At 48.5% G+C, this 11,645-nt stretch overlaps 1 long non-coding RNA gene and 1 other non-coding gene across 2 annotated transcripts; both read right to left on the bottom strand.

The window, feature by feature from the left end:
- Positions 1-6,594: 6,594 nt before the first annotated feature.
- Positions 6,595-10,292, bottom strand: Gm41421. The gene is made up of 2 exons (XR_875921.2): positions 9,368-10,292; positions 6,595-9,222 (listed from the first exon to the last, which is right to left on the bottom strand). It is a non-coding gene; the product is annotated as a predicted gene, 41421 (long non-coding RNA).
- On the bottom strand, positions 9,402-9,473 carry n-TTcgt5. The gene has a single exon. It is a non-coding gene; the product is annotated as a tRNA-Thr (tRNA).
- Positions 10,293-11,645: the final 1,353 nt, after the last annotated feature.

The raw sequence follows: 11,645 nt of genomic DNA, 5'->3' as shown, positions 1-11,645 counted from the left end.
ATCCGAATAACTAAGACATGCCTTGTTCCTCTCCAGAGCCTATGCTCTATGCGTGAAAACGTGACCGGACTGAGCTTCCCGGGATCATAAAAAATGTATCTGCTGTCCTCTGTTGGCCAACTGTTGTCACATTCAGAAGAGCACATCCACCAATCCAGAGTCTTGATTCCACGGGAAGTGGGAGAGTGCAAGGTGTGTGTGTGTGTGTGTGCGCGCGCGCGCGTGTAGCCCCCTCTCCCTTTGCTTTAGTGGTACCGCTCTGCCATTTAGACTGTAAGCCTGATTGAGAAAAGCCAGGCCTTCCCGTTCAGTGGTGAAGCCTGCTTGCCCCACCAGAGTCTATTTTGCCTCCTGCATCTAACCAATCTAACCAGCTAACCCCTTGGTTTCCGGCAGAGCCTGAATTGGAGTTGAATATTGAGCATCATCCACAGACAGAGAACATGGTCATCCTTAACAAGACCCTGAGCTGGCACTGCATGGCAGGAGAGTCGCTCAGCTACAGAGCAGACTGGGGCCTCCCCCATGCCACACACACATTGCCCGATTTCTCTTTCCTACTGACCTGGTACCTTCTCTCTTCCTGATTTCAGCTCAGTCTTCTCCAGGCAATGCAACCTAGGACAAGTAATGAGTAGTGGTTTTGTTAAGTACTCCTAGTAGTACTCCTAGGTAGTGGTTTTGTTAAGTACTCCTAATAGAAAGCCTCTTTTAAATCTGCCCCCCAAAGGTCTACAAAGTGGCTTCTTTCTTCTATGCATGCATCACCGCCATTGGCTTAACTCCCACTTTACAGATGGGGAGACTGAGGCCCAGAGAGCCTCTGGGGAGTTCAATATGTAGTTCACAGGCTGTATGTAGAGACAAGGAGACCTATGAATGCAAGTAAACGATCTGTGTGTGTGATCTGGGGGTGGGGGATGAGGTTTAGCACCAACTCCTCCAGGTTGGGGATGCTCAGTCCACTGGACCACCTTCCCTAGCTTCTGACCGGGTACATACTCTTTGCTTCCAAGTCCAGCCTTCTCTCTCTGCTTCAGCCTTGAGCTCGTGTTCTTCTCTCATTACATTGTATCCTTGTATCAGCACCCCCGCCCCATTCATCTGTGAGCCTCGGGGCAGCCATCCATTCTCTCCAGCTCTGGAGCCCTGGCACCAGGCCCCACTGGCACACAATGGAGCTCCAGCTATCTTTGTTTAGGAAAATGAGCAGAAGGGAGGAAGGCACTGGAAGAGAGAGAGACTGACTGGGTGAGATCAAGGTGATCTTTCATTTGTGGCAATGTCAAAGTTTCCAGGAGGTTAGAACTCGAGGTCCCATGTAGACAGACAGACAGACAGACAGACAGACAGACAGACAGGTGAGATTCTGGCCTGAGGCCTGAGGCTTCCGGTGGCTGAGGCAATGATTGACACCTGTTAGGGGGTGATGCTGCAAGCTAAGAGAACTGGCAGAGAGCATGGCTTTACAATAAAAGAAACCAGAGATCCAGCTACAACTGAGTACAGAGCTCTGGTCCTCTTGAGTTTCAGTTCCCATAGTGGCAATGTTGGGGCTGTGAAAGGATCAAATTGCATGATCTCCATGGAGCCTTGCAGAGATCAAGCACAAAGTAAGTGCTCAATAAATTATAGCAATTGTCGTGAGCAGCCACATGTGATATGGAACAGGTATGCCAGTGTATGCTGTAAAGTGTGACGGAGGCTCCCTTCCTAAGTAAGTAAGGGGTGGTTAGCTGTCCCTGGCATCCACAGCATTCCACTTCTGTGGTGGTTTGAATATGCATGGCCCAGAGAGTGGCACTATTAGGAAGTGTGACCTTGTTGGAGTAGGTGTATCACTGTGGGCTTGGGCTTTAAGACCCTCATCCTAGCCTCCTGGAAGCCAGTCTTCTACTTACCTTTGGAACAAGATGTGGAATTCTCAGCTCCTCCAGCCCCACATCTGCCTGGAAGCTGCCATGTTCCTGCCCTGATATTAATTGACTGAACCTGTAAGCCAGCCCCAAATAAATGTTGGCCCTTATAGGAGTTGCCTTGGTCAAGATGTCTGTTCACAGCAGTAGAACCCTAATGAAGACAACTTCCAAACCCACTGGAGCCAAAGCAGAGGCAGCATTTGCATGTGGGTGGGTGAACAAGAGTGACCTGACTGACCTGCCCCGAGACACCAGGAGGAAGAAGATTGAATGCTTAACAGTTTTAGACACGGTGCCAACGTCTGTCAACACACTAGAGGAAGCTAGGCTTGTTGGTATATACCTGTAATCCCAATGTGTGAGGAGCAGAAACAGAAGCATGGAGAGTCAAGACTAACCTTGGCTACACTGTGAGGACCTCTTCTCAAAGGATGCCGTGTCTATCAAAAACATACAAGGGCTGAAGAGGTGGTTCAGTTGGTAAAGTGTTTGCTATGCAATATGGAGGCCTTAGTTTGCCTCAGCACCTACATGGAAAGCAGGGCGTGGCAGGTAACACCTCTGGAGGCAGAGGTGAGAGAATCCTTGGGGCTTGCCTTTCAGACTAACTTAATGGGCATGCTCCAGTTTCAGTGAGAGATGTGGCTCAATACAAGGTGAGAAGCCATTGAGGAAGACACTGGCAGTGATCTGTAGCCTCTACATGAACACATGTGCACCCACATGAACACACACAGAGACCACCACACACCCACAAAGAACATCACATACAACAACAAAAAATAAACAAGGAAGGAAGACGAGAAACTGAGCTGGGAGTGGTTGTGGCAGCTCCAGCTGTTTGACTTAGCATGGTGGACCTCTATGAGCTTGAGGCAAGCCTAGTCTACATGCCAGCTCCAGGCTAGTCAGGGTAGATAGTGAGACCCTGTCTAAAAGATAAAACAGGAGGAGGAGGAGGACAAGGAGGGGCAGGAGGAGCAGTAGGAGGAGCTAAAGGAGCAGGAGCAGGAGGAGGAGGAAGAGGAGAAGGAGGAGGTGGAAGAGCAGGAGAAGGAGCAGGAGTCAAAGGAGGAGGAGGTGGTGGAGGAGGGGGAGGAACAGGAGGAGGAGGAGCTGAGGAAGAGGAAGAGGAAGAAGTGGAAGAGCAGGGAGAGGAGCAAGGAAGCAAGATACAAGAAGGTCTGGACTAAATGGAAATGAAAGGTCTACTTTGCCATGGGAACAGAACTCTTCTTTGAAATCCACTGGAGCCATCGCCTGACTCTTACACAGACAGCAACTTAAAAATAAATGCCTGCTAGATTCAGAAGTTTTTGTTGTTGTTTTTCTTCGCCTAGAGCTTGCCCACAGGTCCACATGACCTGGATGTATTCATTTGGCCCAAATAGCATCTAAAATAATAGCAATACATTTGGTTCAGAGGCCAACATTTTTAAATCAGGAAATTTCATATTTTCTTCAAAGTCCAGTTTTGTGGTTTTTTGTTTTTATTTCTTTTCTATTCTCTTTCTTTCTTTCTTTCTTTCTTTCTTTCTTTCTTTCTTTCTTTCTTTCTTTCTTTCTTTTTTTTAATAGCTGGCTAAAGGGTTTGATAGTTAAAGGGCCACAGCCTCACTGGGCAAGAGGCATTTGGAGCAGAGCATGTTGAGGCTGTGGGTAGAGTGCTTGCCAAGCATGTATAAAGCCCTGGGATCCATCCCCAGCGCCACATAAACCAGCATGGTGATACATGATTGTAAGTGCCTCAGCATGAGAGATGGAGGCAGGGCGACCAGACGTTTGTGGCTGTTCTACATAGAGAATTCTAGGCCAGCCTGGGCTACATGAGACTATCCTGCACCAAAATAAAAAGAAGGTGGAGGAGGAGGAAGAACAGGAGGAGGAAGAGGAGGAAGAGGGAAAACAGAGGAGAAAGAGGGGAAAAGAAAGGAGAAAAGAGGTCTCTTGCAGATCTTGCATGTAGTGAGGCTTCCAGACTCATTGGTTCAGTTTTGCCCACACTGAGTCACCCATCTACACTCCCCTGACTGAGGGGGCTCCTGGTCAGGGAAACACAAGAGCCACAGCGCAGTGAACTCAGCAGAAGGCCCCCTAGTGCACACTCCAAGCTCTGTCACACTTCTTTTAAGTGTTGCTCATGCCGAAACACTCTCCTGGCTTGAAGGGAGGAATGTGTACGACTGTTCACTTTCTTATGAAAGCGTCCATATTTCTTTTTTATTCTTTAATGTCACTTTCTAAGCATCGATGTTAGCCCAGGTAGGGTGTGGGGAGGTGGGGACCGGCCAGGCCTGCCCTTTTTAGAAGGTCAGAGTCAGGGACACAGCTTCTTCATTGGCATCTCGTCCATGGGAGTGCAGGTTGAGTGCGACCTGCTCTCCAGGGTCCTCGCCTGTTTGCTCTTTGTGCTTTCCCTTTACATGGTTTTTTTGAGGAAACTGTGAGCCTGACCGGCAGCCTCTCTTTGTTGGCTTCTCTTCACCACTCACGCCAACCTGGAGGTCTATCCTTATCAACAAGCCAGATTCACGAGAGTGTCTTGTGTGGAGAAAGGACTTCTTTACCTTGTGAGGAGCCAATGCTGGCTGTGGTGATGGACCTCTGTAATCCTAGCCCTTGGGGAGCTCAGGCAGCAGGAACATGAGTCCCAAACAGCCTCAGTTCCACAGTCGCAGAGACAAAAACAAACTCGATGATGTCCATAGACCCAATCCCGTGTGTGCACTGATACTCATGCCTACTGACACAGTTCTTCACACGCACATGAAAGAGCATCAACTAAAGTTCCAGCAAGAGCAACTAATGCCGGGGCTCTGCTATCAACATAACGCCTAGCAGCCAGTGTGTGCCGTGAGCTTCCAGGGGGAGGGTTTCATGCGGTAAGTACTTGCCACACTCAAACAAGTAAGTAGATGTCAAAGAGGCACAAGGGAGCGTTTGGGGGCAATGTGTATATGCACGCTCCTTCATTCCCATGTTATCAAATTGTTAATTAAATTTGTGTAGTTAGTTTGTGTATATGTGTACATGGTGCTGGGAGTGGAACCCAGGGCTTTATGCTAAGCAGCACTCTAGCATGAGGCTACACCCCAGTGCATTAATGTGTGTGTGTGTGTGTGTGTGTGTGTGTGTCTGTGAGAGAGAGAGAGAGAGAGAGAGAGAGAGAGAGAGAGAGAGAGAGAAAGAGAGAGAGATTTGTATTTGTTTGTGAGAGTGTCTTCCAAAACAACAGCCATCTTGGAGTGTTCACTTATACCCGCTAACCTCTAACATTAGTTGCTCTTGAATAATTGGAACTATACTAGAACTTTAGTTGATCTGTTCTTGTGAAAACAAGTGTGCCAGTAGGTATGAGTACTGGGGCACCCATGTACTGGGGCACACGCATCACCTGGTCTTATTGGCTGGTACAGCCCCTTACAGAGGAACGCGAGGCCCAGTGACTTCATCTGAGTTTCCAGCTGCTTTCTACCACTTGTTGTATACAAGAGTGTCCTATAACTGGGTTCTCCATCTGTGTGGCTAAGGGAAGCCATTATCTCTGCTGAGTAAAGACTTTGCAGTGCAGCACTTTGAAGGAAGATCACCCACACCCTTCTCCTGTGCTCTGTAAGGGAACCCAATAAACTCGTTGGTTCCCCAGAGTGAAACTTGGTGGAATTCTGTCTCCACTGGACCTCAGGGGGACTTGTTTAGCAAAAATAAGTGGGCACTCACATCTCCAAGGCCCTATAACAATAGCATCAGACTATATCTTAAAGCAATCCAGAACAAAACTTTCCCTGAGCCAACCGTGGCTATTGTCACCTCTCCAGATATTGAGTAGTTTCTTCTGTGACCAGTTGTGATGGCATGAAGTATCTTTTGTAGAACTGTCGTCCATGACAGAGACAAATGTGATGGAGCAAACCTGCCATCACTGAGGCAGGAGAATCAAGAATCTGGCCTGGGTAACTTACTGAGATCCTGTCTCAAAATAAATAAAAAAGGGGGGTCTGTAATTCCATGGTAGAATTTTTCCGTAGCACCCCGAAGGCCCTGCAATCATCCCCGCCCCCAAGACTGGAGGGAAGTAAGTTACTGTGTGTCCTTCTGATTTTACAGCAGAGGAGGAGACCAAGGCACAGTGAGTTAAATGGCCAGGTCCATCCAGGCTCTTTCCAATGGGGCAGGGTCGAATGCATGATTGCTTTAGCTTTATGCGGCCATGAGGTGGCACTGTTGCAGCTGTGCCTGTGCAGTCTCTGTTGACAAACAGTTCTTCCTTTGATCTTAGGAGATTGCTAGTTCCTGTCCCAGAACTTAGGCATTTTCTTCTTCTCGAGGAAGCCTTTTAAGCCCTTTGCTACCACTGTTTATTCAAGAACAGAGAGGCTTATGAGAAGCATTTAGTTTCTTCTTATCAGAAAGTCACAGACTCGCCATGTAAATTATCTTCTCCCTGGTGGTCATTTCCCATGTTGGGGTCCAGTTCAAACCCTTCCCCCAGCCCCAGTATCAGCCACCTTCTTCCCTCCCCTCCCCATATCCGAAGAAGAACTGTGTGCGATTCTTCACAAAGGCAGCAGCTTCCAGGGGGACCTGCCGACGTGAAATCCATGTAAGAGCTCTAGCTCCAAACATGGCTTCATATGTGCATGAACACAAGTGGAATAAACCAACAGAAAGTGCCTGGGTTATCACCGGCATGGCCAGCTTTACTCACCAAAGTGTAAACAAACTGAATTCAGGCTTTGGGTCGCTAGTTTCCAATCCGATAGCACATAGCACACTGGTTTCACAGTTCCATGATACTCTCCTCCCACACACTAGTCTCAACCTGATTCCTGTGTAATCTTAAAGCTTCTAAACAAACAAACAAACAAACAAACAAACAAGCAAACAAGCAAGCAAGCAAACAAGCAAACAAGCAGCTCTGGGAGATGGCTCAGTTGGTAAAGGGCTTGCGCTGACAGGGGCCTGAGGTCAGATCCCCAGCATCAGGGGAAATTCTGTACGAGGAGATGCACTGCATGGCGGTAACCCTTGCATCGGTGTGGGGGGGACAGGTGAGTCCCAAAAGACTGCTGGCAAGAGAGTGGAGCACAGCCAGGGAGCTCCGGGTTCACTGAGAGACATGCCTCAGATAAAGTGGAAAGCAGGAGAGGTGGCCACCTGACACTCACCCTTGTGCGCACACACATATGTACAGACACAGACACAAGAGGGTTTTAAAAACAGAAAACACCTCATAAGTGAATCTGTACTCTTATATTCTCCTCCTCCTCTCGCTCTGTGTGTGTGTTTGTGTGTGTATGTGCATGTGTGTGCGTATGTGTTGGTGATGAAACCTTGGGGGCTTTGTGAAGGCCTGGTTTGTTTTTGTTGTGATGGTATTGTTTTTTAAAAATAGGGTCTTACATGTAGCCCAGGCTTACTCTGAACTCCCATCCTCCTGCCTCAGCCTCCCCAAAGTGCTGGTTTTACAGGCAAATACCACCACACCTGCCGTGGAAACATTTTTTTTTTTAAGATGGGAGACTTGCTCTTTTGTAGCTCTTCAGAAAGAAATGAATAGCAGAACAGCATCAAATACAACAAAAGGAGTGCACACACTGCTGGAGAACTCCATGCTCAGACAATCTACACCCTGCTGCTGTCATCTGCCTGTGTTCTAAGAAGCCATCTTTGCAGCCTTTCTCTCTTTCCTCTCTCACCCTGCTTCTTCCTTTTGTGGGTATGATTCCGTGAAAATAAACTTCACATGTCAACACCATCATCTTATAGAAAATACAAACAGTGTGCAGGATACGAATGGAAACAGCCCTTCCGACAGCTTCCCCATGGGTGCCTGTCTCCTTAATAACGTTATTTATTTATTTATTTACTTACTTATTTTTGAGACAGGGTTTCTGTGTAGTTCTGGCTGTCCTGGAACTCGATTTGTAGACTAGGCTGGCCTTGAACTCAGGGATCTACTTGTCTCTGCCTCCTGAATGCTGGGGCCAACACTACCAGTCTTACAGCCTATTGTTTGAGACAAGCTCCTTAATTCAGCTAGACTGGTAGATGAAGGATCCTCTTGTCTCCCTTCTCTCAGTCTATCTTTAGGATTGCAGACCTGCACTATCATGCCCCCCCTCTCCTGTAACCCCTCCCTTGAAAATGTAGGTGCTGGGAGTCTGAACTCAGGTCTTCATACTTGCCCAGCAAGAACTTTCTGGCTGAGGCAGGTTCCCAGCACCTCCAGTCATTACTTTGCAAGAAGGACTACCTTCCATGTTTGTATAGCATATTCTCTTCCCGGGTTGGCAATATGACTTTGTGCTATGACTTTCAGCAGGGCAGCGATTTTCAGAATGTGGCCTGGGAACTTGAAACACCTTATTCCTGAAGCTTGTTAGAAACCCAAATGACAAGGCCTTGTCCCAGAGGATGGGGGTGCAGTAGCTGTGCTGTAACCCCTCCAAAGTCACACTCCTGAGACTCACTGCTGTCCAGCCAGGAATCTGACCAATCATCCCAGCCCACAACTCTTTTCTTCCCTCCTCCCTTCCAGTTAGGAGAGTCTGCTTTGGTTTGATTGGTCCCCCACCCCGACCCCCGCAGAGTCGAGTTCTCTCAGGAGTGTTACTCCACCGGGGTTTGCTTCAGTCTCAGACAGGTTTCCACAAACGAGAGCGAGGTGTTTGTCATATTCCACAAGACGCTGGTCTTGGAGTTGGAGTCAGACAGTGACCTCTGCAAAGGCACTTTGAGCACCATCTGGTGCATTCTTTTGAGAATGCAAACCAAACTTCTGTGATGTAATGTGACAGGCATGTCATGCCTCTCCATATGGAGAGGCCACCTCTGCAGCCAGTATCTGGCTGCATTCTCGCCAACGCTGCCTCTGGACCACGTGACCCATTTTAGCTAGGGGCGAAAGGAGGCTCCGCGCCAGAGGCTTACATTTTCAAACCAGAATCGTTCCAGGTCCGGGCAGGGTTTCCTCTCTTCTCGAAGGCGATGCCCACTTCTACGGATTTCCTTTTAAAAATCGCAAACTAGAAGGACTCCAGCTGACTCCGGGTGTGGAGTCGGTGTGGGGCAACAGCGGTTCTTTCTTTACGGCGGGTAACCTTGGATTTTAACAATCAGAAAAACGTGAAGTGCCCTGAAGCCAGCCAGGTTCCATTTAGCTGCGAAGCTCTTACCGCAAATGTGCAGGTGATCCTTCCAGATTGCGACCTCTGTCCAACCCGTGCATTCCACAAACTTCTCCCTGAAGTGGAAGCTCCCATGACCGACGGGGTGCAGTGGCTACACCACCCACCGTCACCTTGAGCGAGAGAGGAGCGGAAAAGGAGTTCGTTTGAATCAAGCTGAAAGAAAACAATCTATCCAGACAGCTGTGCTGGGAAAAAATTGCAACTCAAAGCTCAAGACGAGGGACCTTTCATGGTCACTCTTGAAAAGGGTCTCACCTAAAAAATTCTTAAATCCACACGGAAAGAGGGCAGGCACGGACGGGGTTCGAACCCGTGATCTTCGGTTTACGAGACCGACGCCTTACCACTTGGCCACCGCGCCTGCGTTGAGGTGGCGGCCGCGCGAGCTTCTATGCTGGCGCCACTCCCATGAGCTCGCCTGACGGGCGCGAGTGCGCGCCTGAGCCGAGTGCAACCGCCCGGCTCCTCGTAGCTCGAGCGCCAGTTGCCGGCGCCGCTTGGAGTTCCCGTGGGCAGGCGCGGAGGCGGGTCCGCAGATCCCGAGCGGAGCTTGCCTGGCGTCTCTGTTTCCGTAGTTCGAATCCCAGCTCCGTCAGTGGGCTCGTTCACTTGCGCAGTCGTTCTCTTAGCCTCAGTTTCCCCTTTGGAGGAGTGCTTTTTCTCCCTCCCCAAAGGAAACAGAGATATGGTGGCTAGTTCATTAGTGCGACCTCGACTGCCTGGCTCAGTGTTGTGAATTGGTGTGTCGATTTTGCTAAATAAGACCCAACTAGCTCTTAGACTGCTTCTGTCTGGCGTAGGGACTATCTTGGATATCAGTATCAATATCAGAAATATTTGCTAGAAATGCGATTTGTGCTGCGGTTGCTCCGTTTGAGTTTACATCGCCTACAAAGGACTCTTATATGCCCGTGTCTGAACTACAGAGGTTTAGACTGTTAATGTATTCAAAGGTCTTTATTTTTCTGTAAGTTGCACTGCACTTTGCCTTATTCGGTGTCTTGTAATAGATGAGACTATAATTACCGCAATTATTGCTAGCCTATGGTTTGGAAAATACAAATGTCTACCGCTCATTAGCATACTGCACATTACTACTGAGTGAATCGTGTGTGTTAAACAAGTACCACAACATTGTTGTGCACGGATGGGCTTTTTCATATGTCTTATTAAAAGCTGCCTTTCCCCACTGAATGTTTTCTGTTTTCACGCGGTTGACTGAATCTGTGACTGGGAGTTAGCTATTAGGGGGCCTGTGCCTTTTTATTTTTATTTTTATTTTTTTCTGCCAGTAGGACCTGCTACATGTGTCTCTACAGCAGCTCGAGCCAGTATTATGCAGTCAGATAGTAGGGCCATATGTTAGGAGTATCCACAGCCCAGCCTGTGTAGCAGAGGCAAGTACCAGAACCTTAATTTAAGAAGTCAGGATGGTTTATGTCTGTCATCCCAGCCCTTGAGAGGTTGAGGCAGGAGGAATGCCTGAGTTGGAATCCAGTCTAAGATACATAGTGAGTTCCAGGCCTGGGCTACAAAATTGAGACCTTGTCACAAGAAAACAAACACCAAGACCAAAATTTATCACATTGTTCTGAGGAAAGCATTTGGGCAAGGGCGTAGGAAGGCATGGGAAAATACCCAACATTTAAAAATTAAAATGAAAATGTTAGAATATTCATAAGCCTGTACTGCCAGCGCCAGAAAAGTGGACACCTGTGTAGTGGCAAGTCTGTCCTACCTTACAGTTTAGAGAACAGCCTGCAGAGTAGGTCCTCAGTTAGCACAGTACGAGGTCCTAGCCACCTTCTGAGTTCCAGGTAAGTTCACCAATGCTGAGCTGCCAGCAACCCCTCTGGTGGCCACTCAGAGCATGCCCCTTCTCAGTCTACTGTTCTAGTCTACTGAAAGAACTCATCTGATTTTTTTTTTTTTTTTTTTTTTTTTTTTTTTTTTTTTGTCTCTGGTTTAGAGGAGTCTGAGGGCAGGAGGAAAAGAAGGCTTCCCAAATGCTCTTGGAAAACCTCCTCTGCTGCCTTTGTTTCCTGCTGTTGTGAGACAAGGTCTCCTCCTCTCCCCTCCCCTCTCCTCTCCTCTCCTCTCCTCCCCTCCCCTCCCCTCCCCTCCCCTCCCCTCCCCTCCCCTCCCCTCCTCTCTTTCTTCCTCCCCATCTTTTCTTTCTCTCCTCTCTCCTCTCTGTCTCTCCCTCCTCCCTCTCTCCTCTCTTTCTCACTTCCTCCCCTCTCTCTTCACTCTTCTCTTTCTTCTCTTTCTCTCTCTCCCTCCCCTCTCTTCTCCCTCTCTCCTTTTTCTCTCTCCTTCCCTCCCCCTCTCTTCTCTTTTCTCTCTTTTCTGTCTGTCTCTCCCTCCCTCCCTCCCTCCCTCCCTCCCTCCCTCCCTCCCTCCCTCCCTCCCTCCACCTCCCTTTCTCTTTCTCTCTCTCTAGCCATGTGGCACCAGAGAATGTCTTGTTTCATCTGTGTGGTTGAGTTGCTAAAGTCTGAACAATTTTTAAGCTTCTACATTTCACTATACA

Source organism: Mus musculus, chromosome 16 (genome assembly GCF_000001635.26).
Source record: "Mus musculus strain C57BL/6J chromosome 16, GRCm38.p6 C57BL/6J".
Lineage (NCBI taxonomy): Eukaryota > Metazoa > Chordata > Mammalia > Rodentia > Muridae > Mus > Mus musculus.
Note: the sequence above shows the minus strand (reverse complement) of the source record. Positions and strands in the feature narration are given on the sequence as shown.